Source organism: Microcaecilia unicolor, chromosome 5 (assembly GCF_901765095.1).
Source record: "Microcaecilia unicolor chromosome 5, aMicUni1.1, whole genome shotgun sequence".
In the NCBI taxonomy this organism is placed as follows: Eukaryota; Metazoa; Chordata; class Amphibia; order Gymnophiona; family Siphonopidae; genus Microcaecilia; species Microcaecilia unicolor.
In genome coordinates, this window is record NC_044035.1 from 133,582,747 (window position 1) to 133,600,083 (window position 17,337).

The 17,337-nt window shown below is 41.2% G+C and overlaps 1 long non-coding RNA gene across 1 annotated transcript; it reads right to left on the reverse strand.

Moving 5' to 3' along the window:
• Positions 1 to 263: 263 nt before the first annotated feature.
• LOC115470271 lies at positions 264 to 16,902 on the reverse strand. The gene is made up of 3 exons (XR_003942153.1): positions 16,758 to 16,902; positions 4,927 to 4,989; positions 264 to 417 (listed from the first exon to the last, which is right to left on the reverse strand). It is a non-coding gene; the product is annotated as an uncharacterized LOC115470271 (long non-coding RNA).
• Positions 16,903 to 17,337: the final 435 nt, after the last annotated feature.

Here is a 17,337-nt window from a genome sequence, read left to right on the forward strand (position 1 = left end):
TAATTAGTAAACAGGCCCCAGTAACAATAAAATACACAGCCCTAAGTTTGTACCAGAGGCAGTGGAAGGTGAAGTCACTTGCTCAAAGCTCACAAGAACAGTGAAATTTCCTTGATTTTCAACCTACTGATCTAACCCCAAGGCTACTCCTCCACTCTGTTTTGATATTAGAGACACAGTTAAACTACATGTTAGAGAAGGAAAAGAAGTTTCAGCTTTAAGAAGGTCTTTCAAAAATAAAGAAGCCAATGTTGCAATTCACCTAGATTTCAAAATGTTTATTCAGCAACAGTGAAGGAATAGTTTTCAGAAGTGTGCTTGCTCTTCACTTTTTTAGTCCACCGGGTATGTGGCTTTTCACTTGACCTGTCACGTCCTCACAGGCATGTTGGACAGTTTGAGATACTTGATCTACAACTAGAAAACAACAACAACAACAAAAACATTAATGTGTCTGGTAGGTGGTAAGAAGGGATGGATGCCACAGCATTGTATAAATCAACAGTGGCAAGCATTTTATTTTTTATAACATTTTATACTATTATTATGGAGAAAAGTATTCAAAATGGGTTAAAAAAACAAAACAATAAAAGTAAGAAAAAATATATTAAAACAGAAAAGATAAAAGTACAAACAAGGTAGAAATGATGGGCTCCATGGGTCTGGCCAAATAATAACGTCTTCAATTTCCTCCTATTTGGCAACAATGAAGGTTGATCTCTCAAATTCTGTGGAAGGCGATTCCAGCCTAGTAACCCTAATAGACCATTTCCTCCAATGTACAAGCCTCATAGCATCCCAACTTTTATCTTACATATACATTATTGTTTTTTTTTATGCCCCCCAGTGAAAACACTCAAAAGGGAAAAAATAATATATTCTGTCTCAGTGTTAACTAACTTCTGTGTCCATTGCATTCTTATTCATTTCCATTAAACATACAGTAGTATTGTCAAACCCATGAGTACAAGTTATTCACCTGGTAAATGGAGGTTCCAGGTTGGCTTTTAATCTGGGGCCACCATGGGAATAATTCTATAAAGAAAATGCTAACATTTATGTACCAAATACAGTGAAACCTTGGTTTTCGTCGATAATCCGTCCGAAAACAATCAGTGAAATCTAAAACCGATGAAAACCGAGGCAATTAACGAGGACGCCCAAAATCGGGAGAAGGACGTCCATCTTCTGATACAAATTGGGAGATGGACGTCCTTTTTCGACGAAATCTGAGGCAACCAACGAAAAGCGAGACAAATTTCTCGTCAAAAAAATCAACGAAATCCGAAACCGACGAAAACCGACGTCAACGAAAACCGAGGTACTACTGTATGTGAATAAGGGGCCCTTTTACTAAGTGCAGTAAAAGGGGTCCTGCGCTAATGAAGGTAGCCGTTTTTGCCATGCGTCAGAGCCCCTTTTACCCGTAGTGGGTGAAAATAACCAAAAATGAAATGGCCATGCGGTAAGTTTGCACTTGCCACGTGGCAATATCAGGGTGGAGAGCACTTACCGCCACCCATTGCGGTGGCAGTAAGGGCTCCCATGCTAACCCGGTGGTAACTGGGTAGCGTGTGATGCTGCCCCATTACCACTGGGTAATCTCCAGCAGAAATTGTTTTGCAATATATCTGCTAGCGCCAGAAGTGGTACTTGCTGGGGGTGGAACTACCACCAGCACCCTCACTGGGCCGACGGTAGTTCCAGGTTACCATGCGGGAAGCCTGTTGCTGCTCGGTGACTCTTTAGTAAAAGGGCCCCTAAATGATTAAAATACCAGCTTGTATCTGTGTATATGTGCACATATGTAAAAAAAAAAAAAAAAGTCTAGCTATGAGGTATTCTGTAAATATACATATATCCTCCATATCATATATTTTACATGTGGGTGTGTGCAGGATGGAGTCTGAGTGGGACTCACAAGCATGTAACTTATAGAATACCATAAGTTAAATGCGTATCTCTGGAATTTAGGCACAAGCATTTGCACCTAACTGCATTCATGGATGCATACTCTCTTAATCTCCTATTCCATATAGGTAAATAGGTGCCTACTTTCCCTCATAGAATAGACTCTAAATAGAAGCCTCATTATAGAACTGCCCTCCACAATTCCTCAATTTTTGAAAACTGAGAATGGCATACATTTGATGCACTTAATATTGGGAAGGTAAACAAGTGGGTGAGAAAAATGCAATATTTTTTCTTATTATTATTACTTATCGAGCCCACCCACTGGGTAATTTATAGAAAAATGAGATAATATGGCTGAAAGAATGCACATGAGGTGAAAAATCAACCTATCTGAAGTTTAAAAACTTATATCTCAGCAGGGGGAGGTCTCAGCAGTGTGTGAGAAATATGAAAAGTTCAGAGCTATTGAAGCTCTGATTTCTGATTTGACATTCTTGAGCCAGTGATTCTCAACCTGTTTCATGTCCCAACACCTAGTGCTGGATTCAGTCTTATACAATGGGTGCATATGCATTACCAGTCAAAGAAGCTAGGGGCAGTGTAGGGCTGAAGAAATTTTAAGAGGGCCTTTCACTAAGGTGAGCTCACGTTTTTGAAGTGCGCTAAAATTGTGGGCATGCAAAATGTTTAGCATTCCTATACATTCCTATGGGCGTCTCTAACGTTTAGCATGCCCACAATTTTAGCACACGCTAAAAAGGTGAGCACGCCTTAGTAAAAGACGCCCTTAGTTCTTTGAACTACACAAAGGGCAATGGAGGGGAGGTGGAAGGGAACAGACAGTTTGCTGGTTTTGATTTCTCACATACCTGGGAACTGATTTCCTTCTGTTAAATGTTATGGACAGTGTCATTGAGTTCTATTACTAGGTGAAATAATTTACGTTGAGTAATGATGCCTGCAAATCTGTTATCTGACAGCAGGGACTGGATTAAATCCAACTGATGCCCTAAGCACAGCCCAGCAATGGTGCTATACAGCCCATTGCTTAACTGAAAATACATTAAGACTCAATAAGTGCTGAGAAATATCATTATTGTATGAAACAAAACATCATATATATTTATAGTGATTAGAAAGCACTGAAATTCATGTTAGATAATGGCAGACAGCAGTGAAAGAGTTAAAACCATTCTAGTTAGGGGAAAACCTCTGTATGCCCCACTTCCCTGGTGCCCTAAGCAGGTGCTTATTTTGCTTAATGGTTAATCCAGGGCCATCTGAAAGTGTTGCAGATTCTTTATTAAAGTACAATAGGAGGTGTATCGGTATTAGAGTGGCTGGTCTATCAGGATTTTTGAGTGCTGGGAGTTAGTGCTATTTTGGTTGGCAGGTTCGCTAAACAGTATCCTGGCAATATTCAACCTGCGGCAGTCAGTGGCATAGCCAGGAGTTTTTGACAGGGGGTGTGTACGCCTCCCCCCCAGTACCTTAAAAATCACTTCTGCTCCAGTCTGCCAGGGCAGCACTTCAGGCACTCATAGGCTGCCTGAGACTTTCTCTCTGAACCATCCTGCCCTTCTCAAAACAGGAAGTTGCGTTAGAAGGGGCGGGCCGCTTCAGAGAGAAAGTCTCAATGCAGAACACAGGCAGCCTATGAGTGCCGCTGGTGCTGCCCCGGCAAAGACTGGAGCAGAGATGATTTTAAGGCATGGGTGGGGGGGCCGGGTCTGACAGGGGGTGTATACGTAACACATACACCTTGAATAAATGCGCCACTGGCTGCAGGCAAAATTAGCCCCAGATATTCAATGCCGGGCTATGTCTGGGCCTCGGCATTGAATATCCGGGGCTAATTCGGTCTGTGCTAGGTGCCAGTTTTTACGCAGACCCTGGCTGAATATTGGCCAGGACCCGCATAAGGGTATCTGGCAAGGTCCTGTATCCCTCTCCCCAAGATTCTGATCCCCCTTCCCCTCTGTCCCACCTCTCCTGAATCCACCTAGCCCCTCCTTATCTCCCTTCCCCCTGAACATCCAAATAGCCCTTTCTGACCTCTTTCCCCCCAAACATCCACAAAGCCCCTTCCAAACACCCTTCCCCCCCGAACATCCACTACACCCCCTCTCCCCAGAATAACTTCTGGCCTACCTGCAGGAGTACCGCAAGGCCTCCACTAGAGGAGTGAGTGGGCATTGCCTGTAGATTACCAGGAATTGAGCAAGTAGGCCCAACATGATCCTGGAAGGGGTGGGGAATCATAAGGGACTTTGTGGATATTCAGGAGAGAGGAAAAAGGATTGAAACGGGCTTTGTGGATGTTTGGGGGGGGGGGGGGGAGAAGAAAAGGGAAAGGGAAAGGGGATCAGGCCGGTACCTGAAAGCTATGTGAGTGCCAGCTTGAGATTCAGTGCTGGCACCTGCATAACTAAATACCAAAATTAGAACTGCTATTTATGTGTTCTTATTTGATCGCTTAACTGTGCGGGCGCTGGCACTGAATATTGCCAGCACCTACATAGCTGCCAACTCGTCACTGACTCCGCCCTCTGAATGCCCCTCTCTGGCCCACTTCAAAAATGGCCGGTCACAGCCAATATTCAGTGACACTTGCTGGTTAAATACTGTTGAATAACAGTGGCTGGCCTGCTGAGTGTGATTTAAGTGGACAGGAGCCTCTCTTACCTGCATAAATTGCTTTGAATATAAACCAGTATATGTTTGGAGTATATCTTTTGTTGAGTTTTGTTTTCCCTGCAAAGTGCCTAGTCGTGGACAGTTTGTGTTAGTTTAGGAGGGGTCTCCAGAACTTTTATGTCATGTACACTGAACAACACTTGTGCAGGTACAATTTTTTTTTATGCCAGAGATGGTTGCAATGAGGAGAAGAAACCACAACACTAACATTTCAACTAGGGCATCTAATATTCTAGCACTGATCCTGATTGTACAAGGGTTTTAAGCTACCCAGGATATTGTTAGTTCACCGTATTAGTATTTTGTCATCTGTACCTTGTTGGCCAACCTCCTTTCCCTTATCAATGCAGTCCTGCACGACCTGCTGACCTTGGCATGCTGCAATCATCAAGAAAAGAATAATGCATTAGAACATTTCTATAAATACTGGTGAAATTTAAAATATTATTCTCATACTAATTTTTGTTACAAACAGGTGCAAAACTCTATCTAGATTTGTAACATCTCAGACTACATGTTTAATGCCAGTGCAACTTATAGACATCACAATGCAATGGAAGGCCTTGAAAATACTGTAAACACATTACCAAACAAATTAATGGTCTCACAGAGGAAGCACAACATTAGTTTAATAGCTTCTTTCACATGGTTTGTCCATGGGACAACGGGGTGACTGAATCCCAAAAGCTTTCTTTAGCTTATGATTTCAATGTAACCATGTCCTTTCGCCGTTGCTTATAAAAATCTGAAACAATGATTTTAGAAATAAAAAGCTGGATTTAACTAAAGCCTTTATGACCTTTGGAGGGAGAACAGAACTAAACTCCCAAACAGCTACAACTGTGTAAAAGATGCACAGATGCCCTATTAATGCCCTCCTTCCATCCTGTCTAGAAATAATTTTTTTTCCCTGGAATACATGCATGCCTTTTATTCGCCTCTCAGACCTCCAGGGCTAAGTACTGCCACAGTCACATGAGCGTAATTCCATAAGGAGCTGTCTAATTTTAAGCAGCAGGAAGGTGCATAAGTAGGTGATATTCTAGACATTTAAGTGCATAAGTGACCACTTATATAACACTCACTAGCAGGAAGGTACACACCATGATTTGATGGCATGCACTTTTCCGGTGAGCATGCACAAGGGGTTTAAGAGTCCACTTGAGTTAACAGGGTGGGTTTTGGGGGGGGGGGGATCATAGAAGTTGGGAAGTCCAGGAACCTACTTGGGCCACCAGACTTTTTTGGGGGGAGAGGGAGGTCAGCGCGAGGGATGAGAGATACAAGGGGGCTATATGGTCCACCAGGGAGATCTTCAGGGGTGGAAAACCTAGGGGTCCAATTTGGGCCACCAGGGGATTCTTTAGTAGGGGGTGAGAAGTGGTGTTCCCAAAGGATCTTGGGTAATCTGAGGTGACATACTATTCTTATTTAATTATTTATTTATGACATTTGTATCCCACATTATTCCAAACAGTATTGGATTAAATGTGGCTTACATACAAGAAAAACACCAAATTAGAACACATTCATATAAAATGTAACATTTTAACATTTCAGGAATAATCAGATGTTTACTATGAAGCTGAGGCCAGAGTTAAGTTGAAATAAATAAGAATACAACATTAGTTTATTATCTATTAATAAGATGAGTACTTAGCAGAAAGGCCTTTAATAATTTGCAAAATCTCTGCCTAAGCAACTAAGATGTATAGATGATTATTTGAGAATTCCAAAGTTTGTGTACTCTGATATGTGAAGTCTGCGACAAGAATTGATTTGTAAGGAATCTTTTGTAATTGGATAATGGAGCTTGAGGTATTCTTTAGAGGTTGTTGTTGTGTTACAGGAAGGTAAATTGGAGTGGAGGAGTGGCCTAATGGTTAGTGTAACAGGTTGCAGACTTGGGGAGCTGGGTTTGATTTCCGCCGCTGCCTGACAGTCAGCAGTGGGTTGAGATCCTGGGGAACTCTGTGTGACCCTGAGCAAGTCACACTTAGCCCTCCATTGCCCCAGGTACAATATATAACTTAGATTGTGCGCCCAATAAGGACAGTGCAAAGTACCTGAAATAGAAATTGTAAACCGCATAGTCATCTCAAGGATCAATTGCAGTATATCAAGTGCTATAAATAAATCAGTCAATTAGATATTGCATGTAAGAGGGTGATAGACGAGAATTTGGTATACAGTCACACATATTTGAAAGATGATCCTGGCATTTATGGGAAGCCAGTGCAATTTTAAAAGAGGGGAAGCCTTTGCAAAGCGAGAAGCGCTGCATACAAGGTAAGTAGCGGTGTTTTGTGCTGTTTGTAATTTTTAAAGGAAGAAAATACTAATTCCCACATATTTGGAATTATAATAATCAAATTTGGATAGTACCAAAGATCGGGTAATAGTGTGAAGAATGGAGCTTGGGAAGAAAGCACAACCATTTTAACCACAGTGCATGGAAGACACCCGAGACTATCTTAGAAACTTGCGACTCGAGTGATAAGTGTTGATCAATGGTGAAACCCAGGATTTTTCATGTCTTCCCCTTAGATGACCCTTTTATTCCAGCACTGCAACTTTACTCCAAGGTTCAATGCTACAGGAAGAGTACAAAAACCGTTCTAGATTTTAATGCAGTTTCTTACACTGGGAGCAATGTAAAATGCAGTGGTTTTACTGTTGATTTTCCCATGCTAAAATTTCATACCACATTGACAGTAAGATTAGTGCAGGAATCAGGAGTAAACCACTGGGCTGAAGGATAGGGCAGCTTACTGCATCGGGACCTCAGAAGGTTCAGTACTGAATTCCTGAACTGCTTTCATAGCCCAAGAGCTCACAATAATATTGAACTTGCACTACTGAGAAAAAGTTTGTGGTCTACTGTTTCAGCACGATTTAGGATTTAATGACATTTTGATTAAGAGAGAAAGATAACCTTATAGAATAAATAGCTTTTTAAAAAATGTATTCAAGAGTGAGGGCACTGTTTACTAAGGCGTGTTAGCATTTTTAACATGCCTACAATTAGCATGTGCATTAACCATGTAGGCACCTATAGGGATTTTGTAGGCGCGTACATGATTAATGCGTGTTAAAGACGTTAACGCACCTATAACGCTGCTTAGTAAACAGGGCCCTAAGATTCAACAATAAGTATGAAAAAGTTGCGACAACATTTTAATAAAGTTTACGTTAAGACTTTGATACAGCCAATCCAAATCACATCCATTTAATTTATTTGATTTTGCTCACACCTTTTTCAGTAGTAGCTCAAGGTGAGTTATATTCAGGTATGCTAGTTATTTCCCTGTCCCTGGAGGGCTCACAATCTAAGTTTTGTAACTGAGGCAAGAAAAGGTTAAGTGACTTGCCCAAGATCACAAGGAGGAGCAGCAGTGGGATTTAAACTGGGCACCTCCGGATTTCAAGACTGGTGCTCTAACCACTAGAGCATCTGCTTTTTAAGCTGAACCTGAGACAAAAAAAAGGTTCTATGACAAAACAATGACCCTGAACAGTCAAGTCTAGACTTGACTGTTCAGGGTCATTGTTTTGTCATAGAACCTTTTTTTTTGTCTCAGGTTCAGCTTAAAAAGCAGATGGCCAGACATTCTCCTCTAGAATTTTCTGATGTAAAGCAGAATTCGTGGTTCCGCCAATGATAGCAAGCCATCCTGGTTCTGATGCAGCAAAGCAGATCCATGACATGATACTTCCACTATCATGCTTGATAGTCAGGATGAAGTTCTTACTAGTTTTTGTGTGTGTGTAAGAAACCTCTGTATGTTTTGCTCATTGCACTTTCTTTTTTTTTGCGTTTTCTATTTCTTTAATTAAATGTATCTACATTATGGGCAACAGGAAGACAAGGATCAAGATTTACCTGGAAACATAGGAGCCAATGTTTCAAAATGATTGGGGGCGCTCAACTCAGCACACATTACCATGTCTGTAAAAAGGAAAACAAAGTATGGCAGGGTCATGTGCACAACTGGCCAGGCCATACTTTGATGTATGTAAGGCACAGCAGCTAGTGCACACACTGGAAATACTTGAGGCTAAATGAAGAGCTAGAGAAGCACTGAAAGTTAGCCCTTTCTCCCCTACTCTTCCCCATCAATTTACTCCTCACTTTTATTCTCCTCCCTTCCCCCCTTCCACTCACCGCCTATCCATACGACAGTCATATCCCTTAGCAGGCCAGCCTGGCTTATCCATATCCCACACTCAAATATGACAATTGTTTTATTTTTGTGAAAAAGGAAAATGATGTTCCTCTCCATTTATTTCAGTTTGAGACTTGATTATAGGTCCTCTCCATAAGAAAACCTTTTTAGAACATGGCATCACATTCTGTCCAAATTTCCTCTGTTTCCCCATGTCCCATCAGTAAAATAGCTTATTTTTCCTGGTGACTGTGAGGCTGGAGGAGAATGGCAAATACTAGCTTTTCCTCACCCTTGACCTAGGTCAGCTAGCACAAAAATGTTTACTAAACTAAAACAATTTTCAAACCTTTGTGTCTATCGTTTGTCTTATATCCTCTGTCTCTGCTTATTCTTGGTTTTCTCTTATGCTTCCTCTCTGCCTTCATGCTATCTTTAATGAATTATTTTCCAGTCTTCTCATTTCTTTTATTACTCTTCACTTCATATGTTTGTCTCTCCAAAATCTGTCTCTCTATCTTTTCTTATCTGACCCCCTCATGCCACTTCTCACCTTTTTCTCACTTTAATGTCTCTTCCCTCCAAATGTAGAAAATAATCAACCTAGCTGTTTTGTCGTTATTAGTAACTTCACTTCTCTTTAGATTTAAAAATCAAATACAAAAACTCTTCGACCAACTTACTGAACCCTTTTCACTAGAAAATCATCCTTATTTATTGTTTGTTGTTAATTGTATAAATTTCTTTTATTACATACAATGTCTATAAAATTGCTTAAAAGCCTTCAGCCTTCAATATCAGTGCAATTCTTTCACACCTTTTTTTTGTATATTTAATACATCTTAATTAGCAGTGCATGGATGCCTCCACCTACATGCAGCATGTTTCGCAAATTGCTGCCTCAGGGTGTGGTCTGTTCAACTTAAGCACAGGAAAACTCACTCGTCTTGCATCGGTACCATATTGGCAGGCATTGATGCAGTACGAGTGAGTTTTCCTGTGCTTAAGTTGAACAGACCACACCCTGAGGCAGCAATTTGCGAAACATGCCGCATGTAGGTGGAGGCATCCGTGCACTGCTAATTAAGATGTATAAAATATACAAAAAAGATGTGAAAGAATTGCACTGATATTGAAGGCTTTTAAGCAATTTTATAGACATTGGATGTAATAAAAGAAATTTGTACAATTAACAACAATAAATAAGGTTTAAGAAGTTGAAGAGTTTTTGTATTTGATTTTTAAATCCAAAGAGAAGTGAAGTTACTAATAACAACAAAACAGCTGGGTTGATTATTTTCTACATTATTTTTACCTCAAGCGTGGAACAAACTCCCTGAGCCCATACGCTAAGCCCCCTCCCTGCCCATCTTCAAATCACTGCTCAAAGCCCACCTCTTCAATGTCGCCTTCGGCACCTAACCACCACACCTATACTCAGAAATCTTGACTACACCAACTTGACATTTTGTCCTTTAGATTGTAAGCTCATCTGAGCAGGGACCGTCCTTCTTTGTTAAATTGTACAGCGCTGCGTAACCCTAGTAGCGCTCTAGAAATGTTAAGTAGTAGTAGTAGTAGTAGTACATTCAAAGATACCTTTGCTGATACTTTAGGCCGATTAAGGAGATCTTTCCTCCAAATGACATCTCTTTCCTCTCACCTTTCTCTCAGGCCCTTTTTCCCAATCACACACAGTTACACTCCAGCTACAACTGAGTGAGCCTGGCAAAATGCCCAGGACCACCCAATGGTAGGGGCTATTTGAAGCTGTCCCCATCTCTCAGCCTATCTTCCCATTAGAGCTTTCAGACACTGTCAGCTCTTTACAGCAACATTCTCTCTCCCAACTAATAACCACTTTCAATTCCCATTTACCTCTTTGTAGCCCTCTCTATTCCTGCCCACAACTCCACTCCCAGCCTCTCTCCCCAAAACCCAGCCTCTCTTCCTCTTACAATTACTTTCTGTTTCTTCTAGCCCTTCACAGCAGAATTCTCTCTCCCTGTCTGAAACCCCCTTCAATCCTCCTTTCTAGACCTCTCTATTCCTCTCCCCACAGCTCCATTACTAGTACTTGTATCGATCATGAGCCTTCCTCCCCTTTCCAGATGAAATTTAATGTGGACAAATGCAGAAGAATAATCCAAATCATAGTTACTTGATGCTAGGGTCTACCTTAGTCAAAACAGGATGCTAGGAATAATTAGGAAAGAGATGGAAAACAAGGTGAAGAATAGTATAATGCCTCTGTATTGCTCCATGATGCGACCACACATTGAGTATAGCATGCAATTCTGGTTGCCATACTCAAAAAGGTATAGCGGAATTAGAAAAGCTTCAAAGAAGGGCAACCAAAATGATAAAGGGGATGAACTCCTCTCATATGAGGAAAGGCTAAAGAGATTAGGGCTCTTCAGTTTGGAAAAGAGATGGCTGAGGGGGGATATGATAGAGGTCTGCAAAATCCAGAGTGGTGTAGAACAGGGAAAAGGGAATCACTTTTTTACTCTTTCAAAAACTACAAAGACTTGGGGACACTCAATGAAGTTACATGGTACTACTTTTAAAATAAACAGGAAGAAATATTTTTTTCACTCAATGAATAATTATTCTCTGGAACGCATTGCCGGAGGATGTGGTTACAACAGTTAGCATATCTGGGTTAAAAAAGGTTTAGACAAGTTCCTGGAGGAAATGTCCATAGTCTGCTATTGAGATAGATATGGGGGAAGCCACTACTTGCCCCAGGACTGGTAACATAGAATGTTGCTATTATTTGAGATTCTGCCAGGTATTTGTGACCTGGATTGGCCACTGTTAGAAGCAGGATACTGGACTAGATGGACCGTTGGTCAGACCCAGTATTGCTATTCTTACGTTTTCTCCTTTCTGCTTTTTCTAGACTTTCACAGCATTCTTCCTCTCAGGCAGTAATCCTTTCAGTTCACTTATCCTTTCTTATTCCTCTCCTTATATCTCTTCTCTCAGCTTGTCCCCATCACCCAGCCACTCTTCCTCTTACAGCTCCCTTCTTCCCCTTTCAGCCCATCATAGCAAAATACTCTCTTCCTGCCAGTAACTCCTTAGCTTCCTTTCACCTCTTTCTAGCCTCTTTATTCCTCTCTCCACAGCTGTGTTCCAAGCCTCTGTCCCCATTACCCAGCCTTTCTTCCCCTTACTGCTGCTTTCTACCACCTCCAGCTCTTCACAGCAGTTCTCCACTGCATGGAGATAATATAAGTCACAGTAGGTATTTTTCTGTCCCTGGAGTGCTCATAAAAAGCTGCAGTAGGACTTAAGCAACCTGTGGATCTCTGCCCTGGTCCATAGCTGGCTGCTTTAACCATTAGGCTATTCCTATACATAGATGTTTGTGTGTGACCTTTTTATAATATGGATGTACCTCTGCTGCCACACAGTCACCCATGTGCCTCGTTTTGGCTCACTTTGGATAAATGCGGAATATACATTTTAATAAATGAAAATGAAATGAAACATCATTAGCTCATGAAGGGTTCCATCTCTGCACTACCTAGCCTGTAGGATTATACATGGGGTATGCCTGCTACACTTATGTTCATACAGTGAGTTCTGCTTTCGCATAGCTACTTATGGTGAGACTCTAGGAATGCAATAGATTTGTTCTTCATAGTGCAACAGCAAAGCATATAGATTCAGCGCACAGCATGCCAGTTGCACAGGCCCTGTCCATACCCCATCCTCTTCCACACGTTTGCTGTTACCTAGCAAACTCTCTGCAAAGGAGGCAGGGCTGCAACAAGACCTGTGCAGCTACTGCTACTATTGTTACTATTATTACTAATTTCAGAAGTGCTAGCAAGCATACACAGCACTGTACAGATGTATAAGAGAGACATTCTCTTATTCATAGAAGTAACAATCAAGTCAAGTCAAACATACATGGCAAATGAGATTCTAGTGTAATGTGAGAAGTGGCCAAGATGTAAAAACAGCTTCAAAAAGGTGATTTTTTTTTTTTTTAAAGTCTGGATCTCGATATAGCCACAGAAGGACCATGAGGCATTGACTAAATAAGTCTGTTTAAGTCAAGAATTTGCAGTGGAGGAAACAGGCATATATAAGAATGACTCACCAGATGGTTATAGTGACACTGAAGGGAAATAAGTCTGCCGTTGCATTTTGAATAGACTGTAATAGAGAAAGATGGTTCTACAGGAGACCTGTAGAGTAAGTTGCTGTAGTTTAAGAGGCTCTATAGGTGCCAGTGGGGGATGAACACCACCAATATCGAGCACACCTATGAAATGCTGTTGCCTATGGTGTGAGGTAGTGAGAGAGTGGATGAGTATTTTTGGACCAGCTCAGAAAGGAAGGAATGGATTTTAGCAATGTTGAAAAGGAAAAAAAACCCACACTTTTAGCAGTGTTTTGGTCATGTGTAGAGAAGGAGAGAGGCATCAAGGTTAGTTCAAGGTTAGTTCAAGATTACAAGGAGTGGAGGAATGGCCTAGTGGTTAGAGCACTGGTCTTGCAATCCAGAGGTTGCTGGTTCAAATCCCACTGCTGCTCCTTGTGATCTTGGGCAAGTCACTTAACCCTCCATTGCTTCAGGTACAAACTTAGATTGTGAGCCCTCCTAGGACAGAGAAATATCCAGAATACCTGACTGTAACTCACCTTGAGCTACTGCTGAAAAAGGTATGAGCAAAATCTAAATAAAGTAAAATGACCCAGAGAGATGAAAGCACTGTTCACAGTGACCAATAAAGAAGGAAAAGTGGGCTTTGGGGAAAGTTGGCAGATTTTATTTTTGTTACATTCATACCCCACACTTTTCCCACTCATGGCAGGCTCAATGCAGCTTACATGGGGCAATGGAAGGTTAAGTGACTTGCCCAGAGTCACTGCCTGTGCCTGAAGTGGGAATCGAACTCAGTTCCTCAGTTCCCCAGGACCAAAGCCCACCACCCTAACCACTAGGCCACTCCTCCACTCCTGAATTCTCATTTTTGTCCTCTGCTGTTGCTGCTGCCACAACAGAACATGATTCTAGGACTTGCCCCATTCCCTGGTCCTGGCATAGCTTTATTGATTTTAATTATGTTTAAGGTAACAAATTTCCCAAAATGTTCAGTATAGATTACGTTATAAGATCTAGATAGCAGGGACTCTCTCTTACAGGTATTTGAGCAGATATGTGCATGCCTTGTAAGGTTATAAAAACTAAACAGTAGAGAACCATGGACATGTGGTGCTAAAATAGAAAGAAAGTATCAATTGCCATTCCCTCCTTTCACAAAGACTACTATTCATCATGGGAAATCAAGATGTCTTTCAGATGTGCCCACTGAGCACAAGCAGACAAGTCCTGTGTAGTAGGGGCAGACTCTACTTTTCCTTGTGTTAACAGGTGTCTAGGAGGAAGTTATCAACTACTACTACTACAACTACTTCTTATCATTTCTACAGCGCTACTAGATGTACACAGCGCTGTACACTGAGCATGTAAGAGACAGTCCCTGCTCAATAGAACTTACAGTCTAATCAAGACAGATAAACAGGACAAATAAGGGATAAGGGAATTACTTAAGGTGGGAATGATAAAACAGACATGGGTACTGAACAAGTGAATAGGGGTTTGGAGTTAAACGTAGCCTCAAAAAGGTGGGCTTTTAGCCTAGATTTGAAGATGGCCAGAGGTGGAGCTTGATGTACTGATTCTTGAAGTCTATTCCAGGCGTATGGTGTAGCAAGATTAAAGGAATGGAGTCTGGAGTTCGCAGTGGAAGAGAGCGGTAGAGATAAGAGAGATTAATTGATTAATGGAGTTCCCGGGGAGGAGTGTAGGGAGCGATAAGAGTGGAGAGGTACTGAGGAGCTGTAGAGTAAATGCACTTGTGAGTCAATAAGAGGAGTTTGAACTGTATGTGGAAATGGATAGGGAGCCAATGAAGTGACCTGAGGAGAGGGCTAATATGAGAATAGCAACACTGGCAGAATATAAGTCATGCAGCAGAGTTTTGAACAGATTGAAGGGGAGAGAAATGGCTTAGTGAGAGATCTGTGAGAAGCAAGTTGCAGTAGTCTAATCGAGAGGTGATAAGAGTGTGGATAAGGGTTTTGGTAGTGTGCTCATTAATTGGGAGGGGCCCCATAAAAAAGGATTTGAGACTACATACATTTTTTATTGATCCAGTTTGTTGTGAGTGGAAGAAGATTTGGGTGAGGATACCCCAAATGATTTCCTCTTTACTAGGAAATCATTTGTTTGCAAAAACAAACAAACAAACCAACCAACCAACCAACCAACCAACCAACCAGGGGAAAGGTGTAACAGTAAGGGAGAATATACAGTAAATGGCTGTATGAAATTTTCCCCTTGCTGTTCCTAATAGTGCATCACTGTTTGTATCTAGCTGGTAGCTGGCAGCCTTCTTTTCTGTCAGCCCATAAGAGTGAGTTGTTGGTGGCTTTGTGCTTTTTTTTCTTTTTTTAGCCATCTGCAGACCTAGGGTCGCTAGGCTGCACTTCTGACCTGCTGGTTTTTCCCATGTGCTTCTTGCACATGTTGTAATGCACCAGGTAGTCAGACCTTCTGGCACCAGATTCTGCCAGGGGATTAGAGCAGTTTCTGGAAGGGAGCCTAGGAGCAGGGGAGGAGTCTTATTTATTCATTTATTTTTAAAAATTTAACCTGCTTACATAAAATACATAAGTAATACAAAACAAAAACAGACTTCATTAGTTGCTACCAGCCCCACCTTAGTCTCCCAGCAATAATTCTAATAGATAACATGCCACATAAACCAGCTCCAGGTCTTTCCACATTTCAGCTTTTATCCTCACTCATCGACTTTGTACGTCGAGCATAATATGACTCTCCTTTATCAGAAAAATCTTGCACAAAAAAGCGAGTCTTCAATATTCATTTAAACCGAGTCCTGTCTGCACATAGACACAGTTGACTTGGCAACTTATTCCACAACTGTGGGCCAGCCACTGAAAATGCTGGCATTGTCAAAACATTATCAGAAACAGTGGAAAGGAGCTAGTCTCATGGCTCAGGTAGTAGCGTTTGGGAAATCAGGATCAGTTGGACTTCGGCTTGCCTAGGCATGGGGAAAGAGGGATAACGGCTGCTTCTACCATAGTTAACTTTGCTGGCTAAAGATCAAAGCTGAGGGTGTGCCTCCTAAGAGCACTTGAACAGATGGGAGTTCAAAAGAGCTGGCCTGCTATGCCACTTGGGGTGAGGAGGAGCGTGAATAAAAGGGAAACAAGGGCTATAAATAAAAGTTGCAAAAAAAAAAAAAAAAAAATACAGTAGCTTAAGAACAAAACACCCTGATTGACCATGATTTAGCCATGGTTTTCATGGGGTGAAGCAAGGAACTACAACCAAAATGAAATTAATAGGTATCTCTTAACTTGGAAAATAAAACTGGTCTTTTAGGTCAAGAAAGAGAGGGTGTCTTTTACTAAGGCGCGCTCACGTTTTTAGCATGCGCTAAAATTGTGGGCGCTCTAAATGTTAGAGGCACCCATAGGAATGCATTGGCGTCTCTAATGTTTAGCGCGCCCACAATTTTAGCGAGCGCCAAAACGTGAGCGCGGCTTAGTAAAAGATTCTCTTTGTTCATCGTACAGAATTAGGGATGTGCAAATTGAGTTCTTAGATTTCCAGCTGGATGAGTGAGCAGTATTATGTGGAACCCTTATAGAAGGTAAAAGGAATAGAAACTAAGGAGTGTAGTTTTAAGACATGTTAACTCATCCTACAGTATTTTATCATAGGTCCCATTTTATGCAATGAGATCTAGTTACTAATAATTGGGGTTAACAGTAAAATAACACATCCTAATTACCATATTGGCAATTCCTTCTTAACTATTTTACACACAAGTAGATCTAATTACCTTAACAGTATTTAGCTTTTTTTTCTATTTTTACTAGTTTTAGAGAATAGTTTTTTTTTTAAACCATAAAACATCTTACCTGCAGACTGCACCTCACTCTGAGCCTGTTGCTGCAAATTATCAAATCCTTTCTTGAGACCAGCCATTGTCGTCTCTGGTGCTGCAGAGCAATCTGCACTTTAGTAAGAAAAGCAAAAGCAAGCAAAAAGTAGCGTGATCTCTGAGTGGAATCTGCTTTTGTGCACTAACACATGCTCCTCCTCATGACCACCGGGCAAAAAACTTTTCCACTGCTGAATAATTCATTGCTATGAGAATACAAAAAGTATAATTAATTTGTGAGTAATGTTTTCTACACACCAGGCAGGATCATGCTTGTCTTTTAGATGGTAAATTTCCACACCCAACAACAAATTCTTTGGTAATTTGCTAAGAGAAAAAAATATCCTCCTGAGTCCTGCGGAAATTAGAGCTATTTTTTTTTCATGTTTAGTTAAGATATCAGAAAACTGCAGAAATCTTACAGTATTTAGAGCAATTTTTAAACTATTATATTGGCTTTCGTATTTGGCAGCGATAATAACTCTAAAATCCTTCATCTTTGCCTGCACTGTCTGACCCAGCCCTTTGGCATGGTTTGTCCTCCATTCAGAAATAAT